General features: G+C 39.0%; 1 protein-coding gene across 1 annotated transcript in view; it reads right to left on the bottom strand.

Moving 5' to 3' along the window:
- The window catches only part of PJA2 (praja ring finger ubiquitin ligase 2), a 65,562-nt gene extending 55,038 nt beyond the window's left edge, over positions 1–10,524 (bottom strand). Inside the window, exon 1 of the mRNA XM_060201254.1 lies at positions 10,367–10,524. The gene's annotated coding sequence lies outside the window, so the exon portion shown is untranslated. The remainder of the gene's footprint in view (positions 1–10,366) is intronic.
- Positions 10,525–10,944: the final 420 nt, after the last annotated feature.

The raw sequence follows: 10,944 nt of genomic DNA on the forward strand, positions 1-10,944 counted from the left end.
CTCCCATTTCTGAAAGCTAATCTGAGGAATATGAAAATGTTGACATGAAAAGCTATATCCACCCCAGTGTTGACTGTAGCATTATTTACAACAGTTTAAGATGTGGAGACAACTGCTGTCCCATCTATAGATGACTAGATAAAGATGACATGTTTTAAATATACAATAGAATTGTCAGTCAGTTATAAAAAGATGAAAATTTTCCATTTACAACCAAGTGGAATTCCAAGATGTTTCACAAAGTGTAATAACTGTGAAGGAAAAGGCATATATTGGACAGATTTACATATAAGTACAATATAAGATATATGTCATAGAGAAATGAGAAGCTATACCCATGTCAACAACTGTACTATAAATCGTTAAACCCTCCCCAATAAAATGATCAAAAGTGATGAATACACAAAAGTAAAAAATATGTATCCAGTAATCTTGCCATAGTTCACTTACTTTAATAGTTTACTGGTAGATGTATCCGTGTTTTGATTTTTTCTTTTGGGTTTGAGGCATTAAGTTTAATCTAAGGAGACTGGTTAGGATTCCAATATAACATTGACTAGTAGAAAGATACTGAACTTTAAATAATGCTTTTCATTGAATCTGGCATTAGCTTTTAAGCTTTTTGTTGACATTTTTTAACATTTAGGATGTTTCCTTTCATTCTTAATTTGATAATTATTTTTAACAAAAGTGAACACTGAATTTTATCAAGAGTTCTCTGTATCTGCAGAGATGATCATGTGGATTATATACAACGTAGATCACACTGATTAATCTAAAATATTCAAATAAATTTTGTATTCCTGAAATAAATGTGTTGGCCATGATATATTAACCTAACAATGCCTGTCACTGAAGTCTTTACCTATGCTCATGAGAAATACTGATATATAATACTAAATATACTAGTCTATAATAAATACTGGTCTGTAATACTAAATACTAAAATACTGGTCTATATACCAGTCCCTTTTTGTGTTATTTTAGTTTTTTCTACTAATATTATGTTACAATAATTAAATGTTCTGGGAAATGTTTCCTTTTTATCCTTAAAAGAGTTGGGGTAGGCTAAGTGCACATGGTGCAAAGCACAAGGACTGGCATAAGGATCCCGGTTTGAGGCCCTGGCTCCCCCCCTGCAGAGGTATTGCTACAAAAGCAGTGAAACCGGTCTGCAGGTATCTATCTTTCTCTCCCCCTGTCTTCCCCATCTCTCTCCATTTCTTTCTGTCCTATCTAACAACGACGACATCAATAACAACAACAACTACAACAATGATGAAAAACAAGTGCAACAAAAGGGAAAATAAATATAAATAAACAAATAAAAGAGTTTGGGTAATGTATATTCTACCAAAGTATTAGTGAGGCCACCACCTGGCCTCACTAATACTTTTGTTATTTCATTAATGTCTACTCTTTGATTTACTATTTCCTTCTTTCTGCTTTCTTTGGACTTAAGCTATTGCTCTTAATTATGAGCTTAGGACTATCGATTCTTCCCCCCTTCACTGGGACTTTACTGCTCCAGGGCAAGTTTTTCAGATAAATACCACAACACTTGGTGTGATAGGGGTTCAGGCTCAAACCCAGACAGTGCCAATGATAAGGCAAGTACACTGCACTATCCAAGTGAGCTTTCCTACTGGTCCTAGTATTGATGATCAAAGTTTTTTTTAAAGCACTACTTCAGTTATATCACACAAGTTCAGATACAATAGTTTTTGTTGTTTCTAAGATCAAAAGTGTTTCCTCACTTTTCATTGTGACTTTGTTTTTGATTCATAAATATCTTGCTTAATTTCCAAGTATTCAGTCTTACCAGTCATTTTTTTCTGTTACGTGGGTGCCAGTTTTTTAAGATTCTGCAATTCTCAGATTCTATACCTAATGCACATAGTGTCTTTGTCTGCAATGTAACTACCTAACAAAAAAAGACTTAAGCAATCTAAATTGAGCCGTAATTACACAATGGCCAGAAAACATGCACTAAATAATTTCTATCCCTTTGAAATTTAGTAATTCCTAGGTGCCAGAAGTTTTTAGTGAAATCCCCAGTTGTACTTAAAAGTAGTGTTTAGAGGCCCTGAGTTTGGACTTAAAAATGCATGAGTTCTAAGTTTGATCCCTGGCACTACATGTCAGAATGATACACTGGTTCTCTCTTTCATTAATCAATAAAAATTAAGTAGTCTTAATTTGCCAAATCCACTACAAATGCCAACTGCATCAAGTTTATTAATCATGTCATACAAAATTTTGATTTCTTTATACTTTTAAAAGTTTTTGTTTCCCCCAAGGTTATTGCTGCGGCTCCATGCCAGCATTAATTCACTGCTCCCTATGGCCATGTATCCTTTTATTTATTTTTTCTCTCTTTTCCATTTTATTTGATAAGAGAGAGAACTGAGAGAAGGAGATAGAGAGACAACGACAGACACCTGTAGACCTGCTTCATAGCTCATGAAGTAACCGCCCCCCCCCCCCCCCCCCCGCCCGCCCGGGGCAGGTCCCCAAGCAGGCACTAACCCAGGTCCTTGTGTATGGTAAAAGCTTTCCTATCAGTTGCTTTAAATATATACTTAAAATCTCCTTCCAGCACTGCTATCACAGGCGTTAAATAGTGACATATGTGCATACATTATGGTATTTGCCAACTTGTGTAACAGCTAGGTCTCTACATCGAGAAGAATCAGAAGAAAACATAACTAGAGAGTTAAACATTAAGGTCTTTTTTCCTGTAAAGTAAGTGCAATAAAAGGTAAAAGATTAAGTAGTTAAAAAAAAAAAAAAACTCCAGGGAGTCGGGCGGTAGCGCAGCAGGTTAAGCGCACGTGGCGCAAAGCGCAGGGACCGGTCAAGGATCCCGGTTTGAGGCCCCGGCTCCCCACCTGCAGGGGAGTCACTTCACAAGTGGTGAAGCAGGTGTCTGTCTTTCTCTCCCCCCTCTCTCCATTTCTATTTCTCTGTGTCCTATCCAACAACGACGACATCAACAATAATAATAGCTACAACAACAATGGAAACATGGGCAACAAAAAGGAAATAAATGAATAAATAAATAAAATAAAAACTCCACCTACAAATACTATCTTAATTGTGTATAATATGAACCTCTATTTTTAAGAAATTGTTATCAAATAAATACATATTTAGAATTGTATCTTTCTGATAAGCTTACCCTCCTACCACAGATATTAATAGTTGTAATACAGCCACATCATCTTTCCTTCTGTATCTGTAGACAACATATATTTCATCATTTCACTTTGACTTTATCTATGCTTTCAGAATATTTTTTTAATCTCCAGTATTTATCCTTTAAAAAAAATATTATCCTTTTTTATTTATTGAATAGAGACAGCCAAAAATCAAGGACAGGCTATTAGGGAAAGAGACAGAGATACCTGTAGCACTGCTTCACCACTCACAAAGCTTTCCCTCTGCAGATGGGGACGGGGGGCTCTAACCTGAGTCCTTGTGCATCGTAACATGTGCACTAAACCAGATGTGTCACCACCCAGTCCCTCAATCATCTATGTTCCTTTATCCTTCCTTTCTTGAATTAGTTGAAATTGCTATTCCATTTTATTTTGTTTACCAGCTTAATATACCCTTAAAGTGCATATTTTTTTTATGATTTTCTTAGAAACTACAAAATAGGGGCAGGGTGGTGGCACACCTGGTTGAGTGCACATGTTACAGTACACAAGGACCCAGCAGGTTTGAACCTCTAGTCCCCACCTGCAGGGGGAAAGCTTTGCAAGTGGTGAAACAGGGCTGCAGGTGTCTGTCTCTTTCCCTCTTTTTCTCCCCCTTCTCTCAATTTCTGGCTGTCTCTATCCAATAATTAAATAAAGATAATGAATTTAAAAATATATGTATTACCAAATACATCTTCCCAGTATGCTGGACACTACTTTCATACCTCCCACTGACTGAATAATGTTAAGGGTTTTCTGTTTTTATTTGTTTGGTTGGTTTTTGGTCAGGCAATTACAGTCCAGGTAAAGATAAAAAGTATATCTCTTAAGACTTGCAGCAACATAAAAAAACTGGCACCCCCTCTCAGACTCTTCACTATAGAGCTCTCCTAGATGACTGACTAAAAGACTGGGAAAAAGGTCAAGGATACAGAGCACAAACTTGCAATTCTGAGGTTTCAGTGGCCAAAGTTTCAATCTCTTACACCACGATACATTAGAGATGAGCAGTACCCTGGTCCTCTCTCTCTTCAATCATTCTGTCTCAAAATAAATACATCTTTCTTTAAATAGAAATTTTTTTCAACAGTTTAATAAACTAACAAGGTCATCTTCAGTGGTAGAAGGAAAGGAATGACAGTCAAAAGATAAAAAGGAATAAAACTTTATTACCTGAACCTCTTTACCTCCACTTAAAAAAAAAAAAAAAGGTGGGGCCAGGCAGTGGCACACCTGGTTAAGCACACACATTACAATTGCACAAGGACCTGGGTTCAAGTCTCAGGTAGGTCCCAACCTGCAGGGGGAAAGCTTCATGAGTGGTGAAGCAGGGCTGCAGGTGTTAGGTGTTTCTTTTTCTTCCCCCCACCTCTCTCTCTCCCGTCCTCAATTTCTCTTTCTATCCAATAAGAAAAATAAATATATATGTGTGTGTGTATATATGTATATGTGTGTATATATATATGTGTGTGTGTGTGTGAAAAAAATTTAACTAATGGGAGGAGGGCTACTTTTTTTTTTTGGCTAAGAGATGGTGAAAGAAAAAGAGACCTTTTCTCCTGGAGTACAATAAAAATAATTAAAATACAAATTAAATATATAAAAGAGATTTTAAAAGCATTATGTGGGTTACCTAAAGGACTAGTTAAAGAATGTATAAATGAGTTTCAAGATAGCTCATGAGAAATCACCCAATCTGAGACAGGGTTGCATTATATGACTACTATATGTGTAATTGTGCTACCATGACAGAACAGAAAATCAGGAGAGAAAACACCTAAAAATTCCTCAAACGTGATTTACATAAACATTCAGAAGCTCAGCAGACAGCCATAATAAAAACTCTCAGCAATCTAAAAACAGAATGGGAAACATATTTAACTTATTACATATGGTAATGAAACACTGAAAACATTACTCTTAAGTCCATGAACAAGACAAGGACATCTCTCACTACTCCTGCTCAGCATTAAATCTACAGTTCTAACCAGCGCAATAACAAAAAAAGAGGTGTGTGTGAAAGGGTATACATACAAATTTTAGAAGTGAATGTTAAATTTGTTCTACATTCACAAATGAGAAGACTATGCACATGGGGAAATTTAAAAAAAAGCCTATGTAACGAAAATTATAAGAATAAGTAAATATAACAATGTTGCTGGATTCAAGGTCATAATATAATAGTGTTTCTGGATACTATAAATGAACTGGAAACTAAATTTACGTTATAATTTAGAGTATTATAAAAAGTGATAACAATACTTAAAATACAAGTCTAACAAAATACAAGCAGCAATATCTACATATTAAATCCATAAAATCATGATGAAAGAAATCAAAGATCTAAATGGTGATTGCCTGTGTTCACTGATTGGAAGAGTCAATTCTTTCCAAGCTGACTGAAACATGTAATAGTAATAGTCTAAATTAACAACCTCCCTTAGTGACTTCTACAGAAAGTAACAAAGCACAGGAGTTGAATAGCTAGAATGATTTTGTAAAAGAGCAAAGTGGGAGGACTTATGGCTTTAATTGAGGAAATATTTTATAAGGTATTAATTGGTAGTGACTGACTTACGATTTATGATAAAGCCACAATAATCAATGTGGTATTGATAAAATGAGTAATATAAAGATTAAGACACAGTCTAGAAACTGACTTACATGCCTCGTCAACTGATTCTCAGCTAGGTTGATTTAATTTAATTGGGAAAGGAAAGTGTTCCCAGCAACAAGTAGTGCTAGAACTGAGAAAATTAGCCCACCTCTACCTCACACTATACAAAAAAAAAAATTAAAAAAAAAAAACTAATTCAAAATGAATGATGCACATTGTCATAATAGTCAAAACTTAGGGGCCAGGCAGTGGGTGGCGCACCCGGTTAAGCACACACATTACATTGCACAAGGACCCAGGCTCAAGCCCCTGGTCCCACCTGCAGGGGAAAGCTTCACAAGTGGTGAAGGAGGGTTACAGGTGTCTCTCTGTCTCTTTCCCTCTCTATCTCCTCCTCTCTCAATTTCTCTGTCTCTATCCAATAATAAATAAAAGTAAACTTTTAAAAAAATTCATGACTATAAAGTTGTAGAAGAAAATTAAGAGGAAGTTTTATAATTTTGCACTGAGCAAGCTGAGAACATAGAAGTACAAGTTAGATATAAGGGGGGGAAATGAAAGAATGAACTGAATCAAAATTAAAAGCTCCTTTTTAAAAGGCTGGAAAAATGGAAAAGTAAATTTCAGACTATGATATGCATTTGGATGCGTGTACATGGGCCAAAAAACTTATATGAAACTGCATAAAGAATACTTACAACTCATTAAAACAGTAGCTCAATATTTTTAAGAGAGCATATCATCACTAAGGAAAACATACAAATGATCTAGGAACTTGACATCACTTATCTTCAGGTAAGTTCAAGTTAAAATTAGAGTAACAATGCAATCTAAAAAACACTAAAAAAGCTATAAATTTTTGATATTTGTTAGGTGGTTATATAAAGGTATCACACTGTTAAAGCACCTTTTCAAAAGAATCAACTTTATTGAGGATAATATATAGACAATAAAATTGTACAGTTTTCTAGTTATGATTTTTTTTCTAAAGCACTGCTTAGCTCTAGCTTATGGTGGCACTGGGAATTGAAGCTGGCACCTCAGAGCCTTAAGCATGAAAGTTGACTGCATAACCATTATGCTATCTCCGCAGCCACAGCTCATTGCATTTTGACAAATGTGTATACCCATCTCACCACAGCCATAGTCAATAGTGGTGTGTTTTTATTACCATAATGAGGAAGTGGAATATCCCCATCATCCCTAAAAACTTCTTTTTTTGGTGTTCTATAGTTAAATCACATACTTTCAGTATTAACGCTTAACTTTTTTCCTCAGTATACACTGGTTCAGTTTTTTCCTAGAGTTTCATATAGTTATTTAATATGTAGTTTCACATCTTTTTTCTCTCCACACGATTTTTTTGAGGCTCATCAGTTTATTTTTTCCTTTGTGTATTCAACTAGTTCATGAATCCTTTTACTATGCAGTAGGCCATGCTATTGACTTATCAAAATTTATTAGCCATTTCACCAATTGCAATGCCGAAATATTTGGAACTGTTACTAGTAAATCTACTATAAGCCATTGTACATGAGGTTTCATGCAAATATACTTGTTTTTTTTTTCATTTTTCTTGGTTAAATAAATGTATTGGGAGCAGTTTCCACAACACTCATGCTAGAGTTTCAGAGGTCCCACATTCAGTTCCTGACAAGACTCACTCACTACAAGCAACAATTGAGCAATGCTCTGGTAACAACAAGAAAAAAAAAAAGCAAAAAGTTAACGAATGTAAAAAGAAATGAAGAAGAACAGTACAATGTTCTCTACTTATCAGAAAGGGTCAATGAACATTACAGTTGATGCTAAAGTATATGAACTATTCACCTTAAAGTGAGAAATATCACCAAGATTTTAGTTACAACTACTATTTGTCACCATTATACAGGATGTTTAATGACTAAGGCAACAGGAAAATACCAAAGTTATAAAAATGGAAAAGAAAGACACAAGACTATTTTCATATAATTATCAACTCAGTAAGTACAGGAGAAAAAAAAAAATCAAAAGCTTTCCTACAAACAAAAAAGAATGTTACTACAAATTTCCATCCAACAATGCAATCAAATGTAAAACAGTAATGAATACTAAAAAAAAGAGTATAGATATATACATATGAGAGGGGAAATAATACTTTTTTTCAAGGCTAGATAAAGCAAGATGTGAATATAGTCATCTGCAGATACACATGTCTAAGAGGAGAAACTCGGCAAGTAACTAGTTTTGATTTTTTGTTCTCTACAAATTAACATGAACTTTCAATATAACCTAATTCAAAATTACCTAGAAACTTTTTTCATTTACATGTCTAAAGTTTATCTGGGGAAGAAATGCATAAGCAGCACTCAATAGTTTTGTAAAGAGTAAGGAGGGAGAAATAGTTATCAATATTTTAAATATTTCTACCCTTTAAACCAGGATTCTATTTCCAGGAATCCACACTCCAGAAAAAATGACAAACTGGCAGAGGAAGTTTACTGAGCAGTGTTGAAAGTAGGACCAGAAAGGGGAAGTAGAGGTTGTCATTTTTTACTTTATAGTATTTCATACTTTTTTTTTTTAACCAGAGCACTGCTCAGCTGTGGTTTATGGTGGTGCGGAGGTCTGAATCTGGGACTTAGGAACACCAGGCATGAGAGTCTTGGCATAACCATTATGCTATTTACTCCCACCTTCTTTGGAATTTTTTAAGTATAAAATGACTGAAAACTTGTGATTAGAAACTAATGCATTAACTTCAAATACAATTCATAATTTGAGACAGGAAAAAGGAACTTTAAATGTCTTTCAGGGAAAGACTGAACAAATTATAGCCCACTCAAATTAATGGACTATCACATAGCCTTTAAAACATGTTAGGGAGAGCTGTATGTATACAACAAGTAAAGATATCCACCATAAATAATTAAGTGAAAAAGCAGGTGGTAAATCAACATGCTTGGTATATAAGCTCCTTCAAAAAACTTTGCCAAGTATGTGTATGAAAGTACATTTTGAAAGGAGCACATTAAATATTAACTCTAGACAGTGCAGTAGGGCTGGAAGATTAAAAAAAAAATAGTTTTACTTTGGTTGTTGTTTTTTAATTTTTCTTTTTATTTGTGATTAACAATGGGTTACAAGAGTGTAAGATTACAGGGTATAGTTTCACACAGCACTTGCCACCAATGTTCTGTGCCCACCTTTCCACCTCCAAACGATAACAAGGTCTCAGAAACATCTCGCTTCTGTGAAGATATTTTTACATTTTACCTAACGGTACTTTCTTTTTTGACACCGTTGCCTTTCACTTCAAGGTTGTATGTCGGTAGTCAATTAAAAATAAATAAATAAACGGTTAATTTGTAGATAAAAATGAAACTGATTCCAGAAGATAATCACGAGATTAAGAAATGCTCTAGTTTAAACGTCTGATTCTGTGATCTTCATGTTTATTTACAGTCATCAAATGGACTGTAGTCTTGAGCGGATATGACTGCCATTTTATAGACATTGAACTGACCAAATAGATTAAGCCTTTAAAAAAAACACAACTGTATACTTCACAAAACCAGCCAGCTTAAAGCGGCCTCTCTACACGGATGTGAAGAAGAATAATCAGTGCTTGAAGAGGTGGAGGGGGTGGAGAGAGCAGCCTTTTAAACAGGTCTTCCTAGGGAAGAAAAAAAAAAGACCCCCCCCTCCTCCTCCCTTTTTATGCAACTCGGCCTGCTGAGCGTCTTTAAAGTCAACGTTTTGTAAGTGCGCAAAAAATGAGTAATAGCCGTCATCTGGAGAAGGCCGGGATGGAGGGTGCATCATCCGCCGGTGGGGAGCTGCGATCTGACGTCGCCGCGAATGGCGCAGGTGCCTGGAGAGCAGCGGCGGCCAGGTCGGGTCCAGGGGGGCCCAGTGCGCCCGAGGCTCCTCCGTGGCCATCGTAGTAACTTGCAAATCGGCCACAGCGGAGCCGCGGCAACGGAAGGCGGATCTGGGGGTGGGGGTGGGGGCGGGGGTGCAGGCCTGTGGCGTACATGGATCAGCTCCAAGCGGGGCGACCAGGAATAGCGAGGCGGCGGGTGGGGAGGTGGGTGAGGCGGCGGGTGGGGAGGCGGGGGAGGCGGCGGGTGGGGAGGCGGGTGGGGTGGGTGGGACGTGCGGCTGGGGGCGGCGTGAGAGTGCGGGCTCCGAGGGTCTCGCGTACCGGGCTGCGAGGTCCTTGGCCGGAGCACCAAGGACAGCAGAAGAGGCTGCAGCCATCGCGGCCTGCGGGGAGGGCCGGCCCGGACGACCACCCACAGATGCCATCCGCAGGGGGCCGCGGGCACAGCACGAAGGAGGCCGCAGGTCCAGGCTGGACGCGGCCCGGGAGGCGAGGAGGCCTCTCACCACCGCCAACCCCACCCACCATGGCCGGCGCGACGGGCCAGGGACAGGCCCGCTCGGCGAAAGACACTAAGACCCGGAGGAGGTGCAAGCAGCAATCTCCTCGCTCCGACCCTCACAGGACTGACCTCAGAACAAGCCAGATTAAAAATAAGAATAAAAATAACAATCCCCTCACCGAAATGCTTAGCGGCTCCGGAGCGAGAGCAGCGCTCGATCCTCCACCCGCCACCACCGCCTTCTTCTCCGCCTCCGACTCCTCCCCCGCCGAACGCACAGCCGCGGCGGCGGCGGCGGTGGCGGCGGCGGAAGCAGTGGCGGCGGCGGCGCGTCCCACCCCTAGCGCCGCGGTAGCGGCGAGGGTGGAGAGTACGTAAGCTCCTCCCCAAGGCAGTATTGACCAATCGGCTTGCAGGACCTCTGCGGGAAAACTCCATCTAGCCAATCGGAGCCTAAGGAGTGGGTACTCACCGCTGGTTGGGACGTGGCAGAAGAGGGAAAATACTAGGACTGTCTGGACACGCTGGTCCTCCATCTCCCTCAGGGGGTTTTCACGGATTGGTGGAGGAGAGGAAGGACGAAGCCGGTCCCACCTCCCACCTCGGTCCGGACCCGCCTCTATTCCCTGCAGCACTGCGACGTTTGGGGAGGGGGCGGGGCACCGTGCCGGGTCTGGCAAAGCGCTGCCTTTTGTGGTTTGGGCTGGGAGGAAAGGCGGGGTCTCTGGGAGAGAAAAGGGGGTGTGGAGAACTTAAG

Source organism: Erinaceus europaeus, chromosome 11 (genome assembly GCF_950295315.1).
Source record: "Erinaceus europaeus chromosome 11, mEriEur2.1, whole genome shotgun sequence".
Taxonomy (NCBI): Eukaryota; Metazoa; Chordata; class Mammalia; order Eulipotyphla; family Erinaceidae; genus Erinaceus; species Erinaceus europaeus.